Genomic DNA, 15,721 nt, shown 5'->3' with positions numbered 1-15,721 from the left:
TACTAGATTGATCTTTCTTGCAATGGGAGAAGTGCTTAGCTTTGGGTTCAATCTTGCGGTGTCCTTTCCCAGTGACAGTAGGGGCAGCAAGGCACGTATTGTATTGTTGCCATCGAGGATAACAAGATGGGGTTTATATCATATTGCATGAGTTTATCCCTCTACATCATGTCATCTTGCTTAAAGCGTTACTCTGTTCTTATGAACTTAATACTCTAGATGCATGTTGGATAGCGGTCGATGTGTGGAGTAATAGTAGTAGATGCAGGCAGGAGTCGGTCTACTTGTCTTGGGCGTGATGCCTATATACATGATCATACCTAGATATTCTCATAACTATGCTCAGTTCTGTCAATTGCTCAACAGTAATTTGTGCACCCACCGTAAATACGTATGCTCTTGAGAGAAGCCACTAGTGAAACCTATGGCCCCCGGGTCTATTTTCCATCATATTAATCTCCCGACAATAAGCTATTTCTGTCGCCGTTTTTGTTTTACTTTCTTTACTTTGCATCTTTATCATAAAAATACCAAAAATATTATCTTATCATATCTATCAGATCTCACTCTCGTAAGTGACCGTGTAGGAATTGACAACCCCTTATCGCGCTGGTTACCAGGATTTATTTGTTTGTGTAGGTGCGAGGGACTCGTGCGTGGCCTCCTACTGGATTGATACCTTGGTTCTCAAAAACTGAGGGAAATACTTACGCTACTTTGCTGCATCACCCTTTCCTCTTCGAGGGAAAACCAACACAGTGCTCAAGTGGTAGCAAAGCACCATAAAATCAATGGAACATGACATTCGGAACTAAAATTAGTAAATCATCTTGGCACATCAGAAAAGAAATAGAGTTTATCTATGACAGGAATCATCCAAAACCAAATCAACAGATGGATGTAGGATATGCCACAGTTAGGAGCAATACACAACTGCCGAAGCAACATGACACCAAACTGGATAAGCCGTACTTGCAAGTGAGTATAACAGCAGATGGAGAAAGTACAGGAAAAAAGATGGAGACTTGGTAGAGAGGTCATCAAACTGGAACCCAGCTTTGACATCAGTGGCCATGCATAGCAAGATGTTGCCCGCGGTGCAATGTGTGCCTTGCAAATAAGACGGCGATACCTTGCCGAGACAACGGAAACTTCAGCAGTGATAGCAATACCCAACCTAAGAGGCGACCGACAGGGGCTGCAGAAGCAGCACACACCAACAGCAAGCCGAGGCAATCTGGGAAGCGAGGGCGGCAATAATGACTTGCTAACACGGGGTAGTCTGCCAAGCATAACATAAATAACCTCGTTCTCCTCATAAGTTATAGCCGCGATCGAAGACGACATCGCGTACTGGTGCAGAGAAACCCTTGCGAAAATATTATTTAGTTAGAAGGCTTATTGCTGATGAACATTGATTTTAGAATTGTAAATGTATATTCACATAATGTTACAGTTAATCCCAAAAATATAGTATTGAACTATCCAGAAAGTGAGCTAAAATGATGGAAAGTTGAGAACAGAAAGCAATCAACATCATCAAAATATTGTTCCAATTGAGACACTACTACAACAAGAGAATGGAACTGTCAGATGATTTTGGCATCAATGTTGATGTTCCTCCATCTGGCTCCATTCTCTTACTGCCAGAGAATGGGACTAATTCATTTATGACCAAGCAAAAATCTCTACCGCGCAAGAGCCTTGTGACAAAAAGATTGAGATGGTTACCTCACAGAATTCCTGCAACTTGGTGCTCACTTCGACAACAAATACTTGAAAGCGGATAGTTAACTGAAAGGTGAAGCAGAAGTATGAATTACTAACCATCACTTGATGACCTATCTAAACATTGAGAGATTCTGTACGTAGTACTATGCTTGTTCATATCAGAATATCACAAAGATGGATGTGTACCTTCCTGCTCGTAGACCATGAACTGAAGAGTTGTGATTTGCTTCTCTTCCTTCCTTGGTCCTCCATGGAACCAAACATTACTCATACTCATTTTTTACGCAGCTGAAATAATGAATCAAAGAAAAGTTTGAACAACTTCACACAAATAAAAGAGCCTATCTAATGAAACACATCTAGTCAAAAAATTGTTCTCGCTGGAGAGCACATCAATATAAAATGAAAAGTACCAATCAACTTTTAAGTTGTACGCGGACTAAGGTGCAGAACATAATCGTTTGTCATCCTCTATCGTACACCCCGACGCCCAATCCGCATCCCCGCTTGACAAAAAACCTGAATCAATTGTTCAATCCACATGGTTGAATAATGCGGCAAAACACTTCTACTAAAGCCAAAAAAATTGCAGAGTGGAATTATCAGAAGTCTCAATAATGACATGGTATTTATGGTTGTCGTTGCACACACAGTGGATCTTATTCTTCCACCCATAGTTAGACAAACAAATACATGCTTGTGAAGATTGCGGAATAGCTTGTTATGTGAGCACGTTACATTATAGCACAGATTAATAATTAAAAATAGCATAATGCACGTGATATAGGTACAGTTTATCAGAAGAAAAAAATATGCAACTTAGCAAACGCCTTCTGTCCATAGTAGCATCAAGAGGTGAAAAACAAGTGAACTGTAGCATCATGGAACCACCGAATCAACAAGGATAGTTAGAATGCAAACATATTGGAGATGAGAGCTCAATTAACCTTTTATCTGGCACCATGATATGTCTCCATCGTATCTACTTTTCCTAACTCTTTTCCTCTTGTTTTGGACTCTAATTTGCGTGATTTGAATGAAACTAACCCGGACTGACGTTGTTTTCAACAGAACTACCATGGTGTTGTTTTTTGTGCAGAAATAAAAGTTCTCGGATTGGAACAAAACTTTGCGAGGACTTTTTATATGAATAAATATAATTTATTGAGCCAAGAACTACTGGAGGGGGCACCTGGGTGGGCACAACCCACCAGGGCACGCCACCCCCTCCAGGTGCGCCCAGGTGGGTTGTCCCCACCTGGTGGCCCCACATACCCTGAAACCGGCGCTATAAAATCCTATTTTTCAGAAAAAAATCAGGGAGAAAGAATTATCGCGTTTCACGAGACGGAGCCGCCGCCGCCTCCTGTTCTTCATTGGGAGGCCAGATCTGGAGTCTGTTTGGGGCTCTAGAGAGGGGGATCTTTGATCTTCGTCATCACCAACCCTTCTCCATCGCCAATTCCATGATGCTCCCCACCGGTAGTGAGTAATTCCTTCGTAGGCTCGCTGGTCGGTGAGGAGTTGGATGAGATTCATCATGTAATCGAGTTAGTTTTGTTAGGGCTTGATCCCTAGTATCCATTATGTTCTGATATTGATGTTGCTATGACTTTGCCATGCTTAATGCTTGTCACTTTGGGCCTGGGTGCCATGATTTTAGATCTGAACCGTTTATGTTATCACCATTATATCTATATTCTAGATCCGATCTTGCAAGTTATAGTCACCTACTATGTGTTATGATCCGGCAACCCCGGAGTGACAATAGTCGGGACACTTCCTGGTGATGACCGTAGTTTGAGGAGTTCATGTATTCACCGTGTGTTAATGCTTTGTTCCGGTTCTCTATTAAAAGGAGGCCTTAATATCCCTTAGTTTCCAATAGGACCCCGCTACCACGGGAGGGTAGGACAAAAGATGTCATGCAAGTTTTTTCCATAAGCACGTATGACTATTTATGGAATACATGCCTACATTATATTTAAGAACTGGAGCTAGTGCTGTATCGCCCTAGGTTATAACTGTCACATGATGAATATCATCCAACAAATTGCCGATCCAATGCCTACGATTTTCCTACATATTGTTCTTGCTAAGTTACTACTACTATTTGAAAGGATCGAGAAGAGGTGTCTAGACGGGGGTGAATAGACTCTTGATGTCTACTACACAACCTTCTTCTTGTAGACGTTGTTGGGCCTCCAAGTGTAGAGGTTTGTAGGACAGTAGCAAATTCCCCTCAAGTGGATGACCTAAGGTTTATCAATCCGTGGGAGGCATAGGATGAAGATGGTCTCTCTCAAACAACCCTGCAACCAAATAACAAAGAGTGTCTTGTGTCCCCAACACACCCAATACAATGGTAAATTGTATAGGTGCACTAGTTCGGCGAAGAGATGGTGATACACGTGCAATATGGATGGTAGATATAAGTTTTTGTAATCTGAAAATATAAAAACAGCAAGGTAGAAAGCGATAAAAGTGAGCGTAAACGCTATTGCAATGCTAGGAAACAAGGCCTAGGGTTCATACTTTCACTAGTGCAAGTTCTCTCAACAATAATAACATAACTGGATCATATAACTATCCTTCAACATGCAACAAAGAGTCACTCCAAAGTCACTAATAGCAGAGAACAAACCAAGAGATTATTGTAGGGTATGAAACCACCTCAAAGTTATTCTTTCTGATCGATCTATTCAAGAGTCCGTAGTAAAATAACACGAAGCTATTCTTTCCGTTCGATCTATCATAGAGTTCATACTAGAATAACACCTTAACACACAAATCAACCAAAACCCTAATGTCACCTAGATACTCCAATGTCACCTCAAGTATCCGTGGGTATGATTATACGATATGCATCACACAATCTCAGATTCATCTATTCAACCAACACAAAGAACTTCAAAGAGTGCCCCAAAGTTTCTACCGGAGAGTCAAGATGAAAACGTGTGCCAACCCCTATGCATAAGTTCACGAGATTACGGAACTCGCAAGTTGATCACCGAAACATACATGAAGTAGATCATGTGAATATCCCATTGTCACCACAAATAAGCGCATGCAAAACATACATCAAGTGTTCTCAAATCCTTAAAGACTCAATCCGAGAAGATAACTTCAAAGGGAAAACTCAATCCATTACAAGAGAGTAGAGGGGGAGAAACATCATATGATCCAACTATAATAGCAAAGCTCGCGATACATCAAGATCGTGCCAAATCAAGAACACGAGAGAGAAACTGGCATTGGGCTCTAGGTTAATAGGTTAGTCCCAAAAATCATTTAAAAGAGTATATTAAAGCCCATTAAACATCCAAAACAGATAATATAATAGTATGGAACAATAAAAAATTATAGATACGTTGGAGACGTATCAAGCATCCCCAAGCTTAATTCCTGCTCGCCCTCGAGTAGGTAAATGATAAAAACAGAATTTTTGATGTGGAATGCTACCTACCATATTTATCTTTTCTATTGTGGCAAGAATATTCAGATCCATAAGATTCAAGACAAAAGTTTAATATTGACATAAAAACAATAATACTTCGAGCATACTAACAAAGCAATTATGTCTTCTCAAAATAACATGGCCAAAGAAAGTTATCCCTACAAAATCATATAGTCTGGCTATGCTCTATCTTCATCACACAAAATATTTAAATCATGCACAACCTCGGTTCCAGCCAAGCAATTGTTTCATACTTTAGTATTTTCAAACTTTTTCAACTTTCATGCAATACATGAGCGTGAGCCATGGACATAACACTATATGTGGAATAGAACGTGGTTGTGGAGAAGACAAAAAAGGGAGAAGATAGTCTCACATCAACTAGGCGTATCAACGGGGTATGGAGATGCCCATCAATAGATATCAATGTGAGTGAGTAGGGATTGCCATGCAACAGATGCACTAGAGCTATAAGTGTATGAAAGCTCGACAAAAGAAACTAAGTGGGTGTGCATCCAACTTGCTTGCTCACGAAGACCTAGGGCAATTTGAGGAAGCCCATCGTTGGAATATACAAGCCAAGTTCTATAATGAAAAATTCCCACTAGTATATGAAAGTGACAAAGCAAGAGACTCTCTATCATAAAGATCATGGTGCTACTTTGAAGCACAAGTGTGGAAAAAGGATAGTAGCATTGTCCCTTTTTATTTATTTTTTCTCTTTTTTTGGGCCTTTTTTTTTGGCCTTTCTCTTTTTTTTGGGACAATGCTCTATGAATGATGATCATCACACTTCTATTTATTTACAACTCAATGATTACAACTCGATACTAGAACAAAATATGACTCTATATGAATGCCTCCGGTGGTGTACCGGGATGGGCGATGAATCAAGAGTGACATGTATGAAATAATATGCATGGTGTCTTTGCCACAAATACGATGTCAACTACATGATCATGCAAGGAAATATGACAATGATGATGCGTGTCATAGTAAACGAAACGGTGGAAAGTTGCATGGCAATATATCTCGGAATGGCTATGGAAATGCCATAATAGGTAGGTATAGTGGCTGTTTTGAGGAAGATATAAGGAGGTTTATGTGTGATAGAGTGTATCGTATCACGGGGTTTGGATGCACCGGTGAAGTTCGCACCAACTCTCGAGGTGAGAAAGGGCAATGCACGGTACCGAAGAGGCTAGCAATGATGGAAGGGTGAGAGTGTGTATAATCCATGGACTCAACATTAGTCATAAAGAACTCACATATTTATTGCAAAAATCTACGTGTCATCAAAACCAAGCACTACACGCATTCTCCTAGGGGGGAGGTTGGTAGGAGTTAACCATCGCGCGCCCCCGACCTCCACACAAAGGAAGACAATCAAAGAAATACCTCATGCTTCAAATTTGTCACACAACGGTTACCATACGTGCATGCTACGGGACTTGCAAACCTCAACACAAGTATTTCTCAAATTCACAACTAATCTACTAGCATGACTATAATATCACCATCCTAATATCTCAAAAAGATCATCAAGCATCAAACTTCACATAGTATTCAATGCACTTTATATGAAAGTTTTTATTATATCCCTCTTGGATGCCTATCATATTAGGACTAAATTCATAACCAAAGCAAATTACCATGCTGTTCTAAAAGACTCTCAAAATAATATAAGTGAAGCATGAGAGTTCATCTATTTCTTCAAAATAAAACCACCATCGTGCTCTAAAAGATATAAGTGAAGCACTAGAGCAAATGACAAACTACTCCAACAGATATAAGTGAAGATCAATGAGTAGTCGACTAATTATGCAACTATGTGAAGACTCTCTAACATTTAAGAATTTCAGATCTTGGGATATTATTCAAACAGCAAGCAAAACAAAACAAATAAAAGTGACGCTTCAAGCAAAACACATATCATGTGGTGAATAAAAATATAGCTCCAAGTAAAGTTACCGATGAACGAACACGAAAGAGGGGATGCCATCCGGGGCATCCCCAAGCTTAAGATCTTGGTTGTCCTTGAATTTTACCTTGGGGTGCCTTGGGCATCCCCAAGATTAGGCTCTTGCCACTCCTTATTCCATAGTCCATCGAAACTTCACCCAAAACTTGAAAACTTCACAACACAAAACTCAACAGAAAATCTTATGAGCTCCGTTAGTATAAGAAAATAAATCACCACTTTTGGTACTGTTGTGAACTAATTATAAATTCATATTTGTGTAATATCTACTGTATTCTACCATCTCTATGGTTCATACCCTCCGATACTACTCATAGATTCATCAAAATAAGCAAACAACACATAGAAAACAGAATCTGTCAAAAACAGAACAGTCTGTAGTAATCTGTATCAAACATATACTTCTGGAACTCCAAAAATTCTACCAAATTAGGAAGTCCTAAGCAATTTGTTTATTAATATTATGCAAAAAGAATCAACTAAAAATCACGTTCCTGTGATTTATGAAAAGTAATCTCGTGCGCGCAAAAGTTTCTGTTTTTCAGTAAAATCAACACAACTATCACCGTAAGCTATCCTAAAGGTCTTACTTGGCACTTTATTGAAACAAAAGCTATAAAACATGATTACTACAGTAGCATAATCATGTGAACACACAAAAACATTAAAGGTAAATATTGGTTTGTCTCCCAACAAGCGCTTTTCTTTATTGCCTTTTTAGCTAGGCATGATGGTGACAATGATGCTCACATAAAAGATAAGAATTGAAACACAACGGGAGCATCATGAAGCATATGACTAGCACATTTAAGCCTAACCCACTTCCTATGCATAGGGATTTTGTGAGCAAACAACTTATGGGAACAAGAATCAACTAGCATAGGAAGGTAAAACAAGCATAGCTTCAAGATTTTCAACACATAGAGAGGAAACTTGATATTATTGCAATTCCTACAAGCATATGTTCCTCCCTCATAGTAATTTTCAGTAGCATCACGAATGAATTAAACAATATAACTATCACATAAAGCATTATTTTCATGATGCACAAGCATAGAAATTTTATTGCTCTCCACATAAGCAAATTTATTCTCATCAATGGTAGTGGGAGCAAACTCAACAAAATAACTATCATGTGAAGCATAATCCAATTGAAAATTAAAATCATGATGACAAGTTTCATGGTTATATTTATTATTTATAGCATACGTGTCATCACAATAATCATCATAAATAGAGGGCATGCTTTCATCATAATAAATTTGCTCATCAAAACTTGGGGGACTAAACATATCATCTTCATCAAACATAGCATCCCCAAGCTTGTGGCTTTGCATATCATTAGCATCATGGGTATTCAAAGAACTCATACTAACAACATTGCAATCATGCTCATCATTCAAAGATTTAGTGCCAAACATTTTAATGCATTCTTCCTCTAGCAATTGAGCACAATTATCGGAATCCTTATTTTCACGGAAGACATTAAAAAGATGAAGCATATGAGGCACCCTCAATTCCATTTTTTTGTAATTTTCTTTTATAGACTAAACTAGCGATAAAACAAGAAACTAAAATATTCGATTGCAAGATCTAAAGATATACCTTCAAGCACTCACCTCCCCGACAACGGCGCCAGAAAAGAGCTTGATGTCTACTACACAACCTTCTTCTTGTAGACTTTGTTGGGCATCCAAGTGCAGAGGTTTGTAGGACAGTAGCAAATTTCCCTCAAGTGGATGAAGATGGTCTCTGTCAAACAACCCTGCAACCAAATAACAAAGAGTCTCTTGTGTCCCCAACACACCCAATACAATGGTAAATTGTATAGGTGCACTAGTTCGGCGAAGAGATGGTGATACAAGTGCAATATGGATGGTAGATATAGGTTTTTGTAATCTGAAAATATAAAAACAGCAAGCTAGCAAGTGATAAAAGTGAGCGTAAATGGTATTGCAATGCTAGGAAACAAGGCCTAGGGTTCATACTTTCACTAGTGCAAGTTCTCTCAACAATAATAACATAACTGGATCATATAACTATCCCTCAACATGCAACAAAGAGTCACTCCAAAGTCACTAATAGCAGAGAACAAACCAAGAGATTATTGTAGGGTACGAAACCACCTCAAAGTTATTCTTTCTGATCGATCTATTCAAGAGTCCGTAGTAAAATAACACGAAGCTATTCTTTCTGTTCGATCTGTCATAGAGTTCATACTAGAATAACACCTTAAGACACAAATCAACCAAAACCCTAATGTCACCTAGATACTCCAATGTCACCTCAAGTATCCGTGGGTATGATTATACGATATGCATCACACAATCTCAGATTCATCTATTCAACCAACACAAAGAACTTCAAAGAGTGCCCCAAAGTTTCTACCGAAGAGTCAAGATGAAAACATGTGCCCACCCCTATGCATAAGTTCACGAGATTACGGAACCCGCAAGTTGATCACCGAAACATACATCAAGTAGATCACGTGAATATCCCATTGTCACCACAGATAAGCACATGCAAAACATACATCAAGTGTTCTCAAATCCTTAAAGACTCAATCCGATAAGATAACTTCAAAGGGAAAACTCAATCCATTACAAGTGAGTAGAGGGGGAGAAACATCATATGATCCAACTATAATAGCAAAGCTCGTGATACATCAAGATCGTGCCAAATCAAGAACACGAGAGAGAGAGAGATCAAACACATAGCTACTGGTACATACCCTCAGCCCCGAGGGTGAACTACTCCTTCCTCGTCATGGAGAGCGCCGGGATGATGAAGATGGCCACCGGTAAGGGATCCCCCTCCGGCAGGGTGCCGGAACAGGGTCCCGATTGGTTTTTCGTGGCTCTGGAGGTTTGCAGCGGCGGAACTCCCGATCAAGGTTTCTTTCTGGAAGTTTGGGTATATATGAGAGTTATTGGCGTCGGGAACAAGTCAGGGGGGTCTCCGGGCTGTCATGAGGCAGGGGGCGCGCCCAGGGGGTGGGCGCACCCCCTACCCTCGTGGGCAGCCCGGGACTCTTCTGGTCCATCTCCGATGCTCCATGGGCTTCTTCTAGTCCAAAAACAATCTCCGTCAAATTTCAGGTCAATTGGACTCCGTTTGGTTTTCCTTTTCTGCGATACTCAAAAACAAGGAAAAAACAGAAACTGTCACTAGGCTCTAGGTTAATAGGTTAGTCCCAAAAATCATATAAAAGAGTATATTAAAGCCCATTAAACATCCAAAACAGATAATATAACAGCATGGAACAATCAAAAATTATAGATATGTTGGAGACGTGTCAACTCTTAGCAAGAAAAGTGGCAGTTTTTAATTTCTTCAAGTTGAGGTGGAGTTTTAGCACAAGCTTAAACATTCACAATACATATCAAGCAAGCATGACAAGAGTATATGAGCAGCGGAAAGTAAAGCATGCAAATTGCAAGAGTGTAAAGGGATGGGATTGGAGTGTGCAACCGCAATTGGAGACACGGAGATTTTTATCCGTGGTTCCGATAGGTGGTGCTATTGTACAGCCACGTTGATGGAGACTTCAACCCACGAAGGGTAACGGCTGCGCGAGTCCACGGAGGGCTCCACCCACGAAGGGTCCACGAAGAAGCAACCTTGTCTATCCCACCATGGCCATCGTCCATGAAGGACTTGCCTCACTAGGGTAGATCTTCACGAAGTAGGCGATCTCCTTGCCCGTACAAACTCCTTGGTTCAACTCCACAATCTTGACAGAGGCTCCCAAGTGACACCTAACCAATCTAGGAGACACCACTCTCCAAAAGGTAATAGATGGTGTGTTGATGATGAACTCCTTGCTCTTGTGCTTCAAATGATAGTCTCCCCGACACTCAACTCTCTCTCACAGATTTGAATTTGGTGGAAAGATGATTTGAGTGCAAAGCAACTTGGGGAAGGCTAGAGATCAAGATTTATGTGGTGGAATGGAATATCTTGGTCTCAACACATGAGTAGGTGGTTCGCTCTCTCAGACAATGAATGCTGGAAGTGTAGGCATGTTCTGATGGCTTTCTCGACGAATGAAGAGAGGGTGGAGGGGTATATATAGCATCCACACAAAATCTAAGCGTTACACATAATTTACCAAACTCGGTGGGACCGAATCAGAAAACTCGGTCAGGCCGATTTAGTTCATAATGTGACCATTAGCCATTTCGGTGGGACCGATATGATAAACTCGGTGGGACTGATGTGTTAGGGTTAGGGTAAAGCCTCATCTCGGTTTGACCGATTACACAAACTCGGTGGGACTGATTTGGGTACTAAGCGAAACAGAGAGTTAGCCAAGCAAACTCGGTGGGACCGATTGCATATCTCGGTGAGACCGAAATTATTGCAATAGGAAACAGAGAGTTTGCAAGCCCATCTCAGTGAGACCGAGATCCCATCGGTGAGACCGAATTGATTAGGGTTTCTGGCAGTGGCTATGTCAACTGAACTCGGTGGCGCCGGATAGATCAAATCGGTGGGGCCGAGTTTGACTTTTGGTTTGGGACATATGTGGATATGAGATAGTGGTTGAGGGCTTTGGAGCATATCACTAAGCACTTTGAGCAAGCAAGCCATTAAGCAACACCTCATCCCTTTTTAATAGTATTGGCTTTCCTATTGACTCAATGTGATCTTGGAACACTAACATAGAAAATGTAGAGTCTTGAGCTTTGAGCTTGAGCCAATCTTTTGTCCCTAGCATCTTGAAGGGGTTCCACATCCTCTTGTCCATGCCACTCCACTGTTGAACTTATCTAAAACATACTAGGTAGAAGTATTAGTCCAACAAGAGATATTTTGACATTAATTACCAAAATCACCCAGGGAGCACTTGTGCTTTCAATCTCCCCCTTTTTGGTAATTGATGACAACATACATCAAAGCTTTAGATAAAGATATAGAGAAAGGCAGGTAAAGATTTGGAAGGACATGTAACATGCATAGGCTCCCCCTATATGTATGCATTCATGTAAATATGAATATAAGAGCATGTGAATGCATGATCATGATAGAGCAAGTAATGAGTTACATGTTTCTTGGCTATATGCATCAGAGAAAGTGGTGTGAATTTAGGAAATGTACCTTCATGATCATAAGTCCTTGCAAACAATATGAACATCAGCAAGAGATCCTCAAGCACATGAGTGTGATGCATATACTTACCTTGTGGTCTTGAGCTGGCTTTGGAAGAGATGAACCTGAGTAAACAAGGTTAGATAACACAGAAACACCTACTAAGAAGAGCAAGAACTACAAACCACAAGAGTACCAAGATTAGGATGACATGTAGAGTGTGAGTACTGGGTACTCTATTGGATATAGACATGTCCCCGAAAGGTAAAGATATGCAATGAATTCGAAGATTTCCTTCCCTTAGATGTCTTGTATGGGATACTGGGAGAAGATAGGGAAAAGAAAATCAGAGCAAATGCAAACAACCAAACAAACATGAACATGTCTTTCCCCTCTAAAGACATGTGACTTCTCTCCTCTTTGAATACCAAGCATCTGGGGCCTTTGATGTGATTCCTCTCTCCCCCTCTTGAGGTGATTAAGCTTTGATGTGATATCTCTCTCCCCCTTTGACATCAATTTCCAAGAAGGGATCTTCTGGAGTGTGAGTCAAAATAGGTTTGGTCCTTGAGTCACAGAGCAAAGCAGCATATAGAATGTGATGCTGGTAGAGGACAAGAATCATTGAGTGGAGCTGGAACAAAATTACAGGAACAAGTGGCAAATTGTCTTCTCTGCAGTGAAATCGGTGACACCGAGTTGTGTTCTTCGGTTGCACCGAACAGGTTCGGTTTGACCGAAAGTCTCAAACCGGCGTGACAGAGTTTATCATAGAGAAGGAGCAATAGTCACCTCAGCTCACTAGGCAAATAAGATCTCACGAAGATTTGCAAGGAATTAACTGAAGGATTTGCAATGAATTGGATGCAGGGAATGCAGAACAAAACAGAAAGAAAAGAGATCTAGATGAAGGTTTTTTTTGAAAGGGGAAACAAATATGCATGAGACAAATGCAAGAGCACAGAGAAACACTAGAGAACTTCATCTAGAATTGGTCGGCGACAAAGTCACCTATGTTAGAGTATATTGACTTAGGAGTCAAGTGAAGGCACTTGATCATAGGTCATACTCATCGTTTAAGCTCAAAATGAGGTTACCATTTTTCGTTTAAGCATTTTGATGTATTCAAATCTTGTTGAGCTGTTTTGACCCATGACTTGGGATAAAGATTCTCTAAGATGGAATAACATACCTTGGGTGGTGGTGTTGATCTTGATCATGTAGTCGAACTTGTGTGGGTTGCTCAAGGTTGATGTAGCTCATCAAGAATTGGGAGCACCACTTGTAATTGGAGTTCATCTACCTACATGGGTTAGTTTTGCAAGGAAGGGCACTTGTGTATCCAAAATGACAATCATGGAATATGATACCAAAAAAATTGATATACACAAATTGTCAAAGGATATGTTTGAAGGATTTCATGCTTCCTTGTCTTTGACCACCGTATTGTAGAGACTTGGTGATGTAGAGATTGCTCAAGATGTGAGTGAGTTGTATTCTCATGGATTTAGATTCATCCAAGTACCTACAAGAGTTACATAGTATGCAAGGGTGCAAATATATCCAAGACTTATGATTACCATCATAGGAGAAATATCAAGAATTAGTCAAAGGCAGCCTTGCATGTATCCACATGGAGTTCCTACTCCAAGTTTGAAGCATCAATGATGTTCAATTCACCTCTCAACCGGCAAAATACTTTCTCATCAAGCGGTTTGGTGAATATATCCGCCAATTGCTTATCAGTACGAACATGCTTAAGATCAATATCACCTTTAGCAACGTGATCTCGAATGAAATGATGACGAACCTCAATATGCTTAGTTCGAGAATGTTGCACGGGATTGTGAGCAATCTTAATAGCACTTTCATTGTCACACAGCAATGGAACATGTTTCACATATATCTCATAATCTTTAAGAGTTTGGGTCATCCAAAGTAATTGAGCACAACATGAACCAGCGGCAATGTATTCCGCTTCGGCGGTGGATAAGGATACCGATTTTTGTTTCTTGGAGGACCAAAACACAAGACATCTACCAAGAAATTGACAAGTACCCGAAGTGGACTTTCTATCAACCTTGTCTCCGGCGTAGTACGAATCAGAGTAGCCAAAAACAAGATCAAAAGAAGACCTCTTAGGATACCAAATGCCAAAATTTGGTGTATGTATTAAGTATCTCACTATCCTTTTCACAACCTTAAGATGACATTCTTTGGGGGCCGCTTGATATCGTGCACACATGCACACACTTAGCATAATATCGGGACGGGAGGCACATAGATATAACAATGAACCAATCATAGAGCGGTAAACTTTTTGATCAACCGGTTCACCATATTTAGTCAAATCAAGATGTCCACTAGTAGGCATGGGTGTATTCATACCTTTGCATTCTTGCATATTGAACTTCTTGAATAAGTCCTTGGTGTACTTTGTTTGAGAGACAAAGGTATCTTCCTTAGTTTGCTTGATTTGCAAACCAAGAAAGAATTTGAGTTCACTCAGCATAGACATCTCAAACTTCTCCGACATTAGCTTTCCAAACTTCTCACTAAAATGAGGGTTAGTCGAACCAAATATTATATCATCAACATAAATTTGGCACACAAATAATTCACCATTAACCCTTTTAGTGAAAAGAGTATAATCTATTTTTCTAATTTCAAAGCCTTTTTCAATAAGGAACTTGGTCAAGCATTTATACCACGCTCTAGGAGCTTGTTTAAGACCATAAAGAGCTTTGTGAAGTTTGTAAACATGATTGGGTTTCTTAGGATTAACAAAGCCGGGAGGTTGTTTAACATAAACCTCCTCCTCAATTTCACCATTTAGAAAAGCACTTTTAATGTCCATTTGGTACAAGGTGATATCATGGTGATTTGCATAGGCAAGTAAGATGCGGATGGACTCAAGTCTAGCAACGGGGGCATATGTCTCCCCATAGTCCATACCTTCGACTTGAGTGTAGCCTTGGGCGACGAGACGTGCTTTGTTGCGAACTACTTGTCCATCTTCATCTTGCTTGTTGCGAAACACCCATTTGGTACCAATGATGTTGTGGTTGTTGTCGGGCTTCTCGACCAATGTCCACACTTGGTTTCTCTCAAAGTTCTGTAGCTCTTCATGCATGGCATTTATCCAATCCGGATCTTCCAATGCTTCTTCAACCTTCATAGGTTCAATGCTAGATATGAATGAATAATGTTCACAAAAATTAGCCAAACGAGTTTTAGAGTGAGTGATTCTCCCGGTTTGGATATCATTGTAGATTTGCTCGACGGGATGGTCTCTGGCGACTCTTGCTCGAACTCGTGAGAGCTTTTGTTTTGGTCGGGGTGGAACATCTTCTTCATCATCTTGTTCTTCTTCTTGGCCTTCTTCATTGTTGACGTTGTCGTTCTCTTGTCGTGGTGGAGAAGGAGGTTGATGCGGTTCATCTTGGTGTACTTCCTCGTTT

The sequence above is a fragment of the Aegilops tauschii genome, chromosome 7 (assembly GCF_002575655.3).
Source record: "Aegilops tauschii subsp. strangulata cultivar AL8/78 chromosome 7, Aet v6.0, whole genome shotgun sequence".
Taxonomy (NCBI): domain Eukaryota; kingdom Viridiplantae; phylum Streptophyta; class Magnoliopsida; order Poales; family Poaceae; genus Aegilops; species Aegilops tauschii.
This window is presented reverse-complemented; position numbering follows the sequence as displayed.